Here is a 4619-nt window from a genome sequence, read left to right as displayed (position 1 = left end):
CCGGCACGTCGGGTCAAGGGGAAACAGAGGGCGGGGCCGCGCGCGCGCAGGCGAGGAAGGCGTTCCCTGAATCTTCCGAGAACTCAGGGAGGGCGCCCAAGGTAGAAGGGCACTGGAGGTTAAAGGGCTGCGTCTCTCCTCGTTACCGAGAGCGGCCGGACTTTGGGGAACTCGCTTGTTCCGTGGGGCTTGTGGTTTCTGAACTTCTGGACTGAACTGGTTGAGCTTGAAGCTTTGAACTCGTCAGGGGAGAGGTGCATAGTACAAAAATTAAACGTATTATCCTTGTTCTCAGCCTTCTAGGGGAAGACGGTTATCAGGCCAGGTGGCGCTGGGCGATCCAGTCCTCAGGGAATGTATTGCAGTCTTATTGCACGCCAGACCTTATTTCGAAGGTTTTTCGTGGATTAACTAGCATCAAGTGCGAGAGGTCTTACTGTTTATCAGCGAGTAAACAGGCACGGAGGGGCTCAGTCAGTTCAGTTCTGCTCAGTCGTGTCCACTCTTTGCAACCCCATGAATCTCAGCACTCCAGGCCTCCCTGTCCATCACCAACTCCCGGAGTTCACTCAGACTCACATCCATCGAGTCAGTGATGCCATCCAGCCATCTCATCCTCTGTCGTCCCCTTCTCCTCCTGCCCCCAATTCCTCCCGACTTGTTGAAAATCTCAGAGTCAGTGAGTGGAACTGGGACGGGAATTTAGCTATTTAGATGCCACACTAGAAGAAGCCTTTCTTTATCTCTGATATCTTGGTTTGGATGCCCGGTTTACGCTGAACGGGAGCAGATATGCCACCCCCAAGTTGGTTACATTGGCATATTACTTTGAATTAAGGACACTCTGACTGTCCTTTGTTCCTCCTGGAAGCAGGAGCTAAACCTCTGATGTGAACAGTACCCTCCGTGTACCAGGAGGGTAGAAAGCACACTTTTCCCCAGAGATTGGGAATTAAGGGCAGAGAAGGCTGGATAAATAAAACTTATTACTGCTTCATCAACTTATTACACAAGGCCAATACCCCTTCATCTTGAGAATTCTTCACAAATTTATTGTTTGAAGATTCTGAAAGAGATGAGAATACCAGACCAACTGACTTGCCTCTTGAGAATTATATGCACGTCAGGAAACAACAGTTAGAACTGGACATGGAACAACAGACTGGTTCCAAATAGGAAAAGGAGTACATCAAGGCTGCATGTTGTCACCCTGCTTATTTAACTTATAAGCAGAGTACATCATGAGAAACGCTGAGCTGGAAGAAACACAAGCTGGAATCAAGATTGCCGGGAAAAATATCAATAACCTCAGATATGCAGATGACACCACCCTTATGGCAGAAAGTGAAGAGGAACTCAAAAGCTTCTTGATGAAAGTGGAAGAGGAGAGTGGAAAAAGTTGGCCTAAAGCTCAACATTCAGAAAAGTAAGATCATGGCATCTGGTCCCATCACTTCATGGGAAATAGACGGGGAAACAGTGGAAACAGTGTCATTTTTTTTTAAATTTAATAAATAAACAGTGTTTATTTTTCTGGGCTCCAAAATCACTGCAGATGGTGATTACAGCCATGACATTAAAAGACGCTTACTCCTTGGAAGGAAAGTTATGACAAACCTAGATAGCATATTAAAAACCAGAGACATTACTTTGCCAACAAAGGTCCGTCTATGCAAGGCTATGTTTTTCCAGTGGTCATGTATGGATGTGAGAGTTGGACTGTGAAGAAAGCTGAGTGCCAAAGAATTGATGCTTTTGAACTGTGGTGTTGGAGAAGACTCTTGAGAGTCCCTTGGACTGCAAAGACGTCCAACCAGTCCATTGTAAAGAAAATCAGTCCTGGGTGTTCAGTAGAAGGACTGATGCTAAAGCTGAAACTCCAATACTTTGGCCACCTCATGTGAATAGTTGACTCATTGGAAAAGACCGTGATTCTGGGAGGGATTGGGGGCAGGAGGAGAAGGGGATGACATAGGATGAGATGGCTGGATGGCATCACTGAATCAATTAACAGGAGTTTGAGTGAACTCCGGGAGTTGGTGATGGACAGGGAGGCCTGGCGTGCTATGATACATGGGGTTGCAAAGAGTTGGACACGACTGAGCAACTGAACTGAACAAGGTAGTAAAGCTTCTTGCTTTAGTTATTTCATTTACTCATGTTTTTATGGGGCATGCATGCATGCTAAGTCGCTTCCGTTGTGTCTGACTCTGCAACCCCATAGACAGAGGCCACCAGGCTCCTCTGTCCACAGGATTCTCTAGGCAAGAATACTGGAGTGGGTTGCCTGTTCCTTCTCCCTTTATGGGGCTCCCCTATGTAATTGTTTTTCTCCTGTTAATCTGTCTAATGTCAATTTATTAGGCTAATCACAGAAAACTAGCCAATCTGAACACACGGACCACAGCCTTGTCTAACAATGAATCTAAGCCATGCTGTGTGGGGCCACCCAAGACAGACAGGTCATGGTGGAGAGATCTGACAGAATGTGGTCCACTGGAGAAGGGAATGGCAAGCCACTTCAGTATTCTTGCCTTGAGAACCCCATGAACGGTATGAAAAGGCAAAATGATAGGATACTAAAAGAGGAACTCCCCAGGTTGCTAAGTGCCCAAATTGCTACTGGAGATCAGTGGAGAAATAACTCCAGAAAGAATGAAGGGATGGAGCCAAAGCAAAAACAATACCCAGTTGTGGATGTGACTGGTGACAGAAGCAAGGTCCGATGCTGCAAAGAACAATATTGCATAGGAACCTGGAATGTTAGGTTCATGAATCAAGGCAAATTGGAAGTGGTCAAACAGGAGATGGCAAGAGTGAACATCAACATTCTAGGAATCAGCGAACTAAAATGGACTGCAATGGGTGAATTTAACTCAGATGACTATTATATCTACTACTGTGGGCAGGAATCCGTTAGAAGAAATGGAGTAGCCATCATGATCAACAAAAGAGTCCGAAATGCAGTACTTGGATGCAATCTCAAAAATGACAGAATGATCTCTGTTAGTTTCCAAGGCAAACCATTCATTATCACAGTAATCCAAGACTATGGCCCAACCAGTAACGCTGAAGAAACTGAACAGTTCTATGAAGACCTACAGGACCTTTTAGAACTAACACCCAAAAAAGAAATCCTTTTCATTATCAGATCAGACCAGATCAGTTGCTCAGTCATGTCCGACTCTTTGGGACCCCATGAATCACAGCACGCCAGGCCTCCCTGTCCATCACCAACTCCCGGAGTTCACTGAGACTCACGTCCATCGAGTCACTGATGCCATCCAGCCATCTCATCCTCTGTCGTCCCCTTCTCCTCTTGCCCCCAATCCCTCCCAGCATCAGAGTCTTTTCCAATGAGTCAACTCTTCGCATGAGGTGGCCAAAGTACTGGAGTTTCAGCTTTAGCATCATTCCTTCCAAAGAAATCCCAGGGCTGAGCTCCTTCAGAATGGACTTGTTGGATCTCCTTGCAGTCCAAGGGACTCTCAAGAGTCTTCTCCAACACCACAGTTCAAAAGCATGAATTCTTTGGTGCTCAGCCTTCTTCACAGTCCAACTCTCACATCCATACATGACCATGGAAAAACCATAGCCTTGACTAGACGAACCTTTGTTGGCAAAGTAATGTCTCTGCTTTTGAATATGCTATCTAGGTTGGTCATAACTTTCCTTCCAAGGAGTAAGCGTCTTTTAATTTCATGGCTGCAGTCACCATCTGTAGTGATTTTGGAGCCCAGAAAAATAAAGTCTGACACTGTTTCCACTGTTTCCCCATCTATTTCCCATGAAGTGATGGGACCGGATGCCATGATCTTCGTTTTCTGAATGTTGAGCTTTTTTTTTTTTTTTTATTTTCTTTTTTTTTTTTTAATTTTATTTTATTTTTAAACTTTACATAATTGTATTAGTTTTGCCAAACATCAAAATGAATCCACCACAGGTATACATGTGTTCCCCATCCTGAACCCTCCTCCCTCCTCCCTCCCCATACCATCCCTCTGGGTCGTCCCAGTGCACTAGCCCCAAGCATCCAGTATCGTGCATCGAACCTGGACTGGCAACTCGTTTCTTACATGATATTTTACATGTTACAATGTCATTCTCCCAAATCTTCCCACCCTCTCCCTCTCCCACAGAGTCCATAAGACTGTTCTATACATCAGTGTCTCTTTTGCTGTCTCGTACACAGGGTTATTGTTACCATCTTTCTAAATTCCATATATATGTGTTAGAATACTGTATTTATGTTTTTCCTTCTGGCTTACTTCACTCTGTATAATAGGCTCCAGTTTCATCCACCTCATTAGAACTGATTCAAATGTATTCTTTTTAATGGCTGAGTAATACTCCATTGTGTATATGTACCACAGCTTTCTTATCCATTCATCTTAAGCCAACTTTTCACTCTCCACTTTCACTTTCATCAAGAGGCTTTTTAGTTCCTCTTCACTTTCTGCCATAAGGGTGGTGTTATCTGCATATCTAGGGTTATTGATATTTCTCCCGGCAATCTTGATTCCAGCTTGTGTTTCTTCCAGTCCAGCGTTTCTCATGATGTACTCTGCATATAAGTTAAATAAACAGGGTGACGATATACAGCCTTGACGAACTCCTTT

This window comes from Bos indicus, chromosome 6 (genome assembly GCF_029378745.1).
Source record: "Bos indicus isolate NIAB-ARS_2022 breed Sahiwal x Tharparkar chromosome 6, NIAB-ARS_B.indTharparkar_mat_pri_1.0, whole genome shotgun sequence".
Lineage (NCBI taxonomy): Eukaryota > Metazoa > Chordata > Mammalia > Artiodactyla > Bovidae > Bos > Bos indicus.
The sequence above is the reverse complement of the archived record's forward strand: the minus strand, read 5'-3'. Positions refer to the sequence as shown.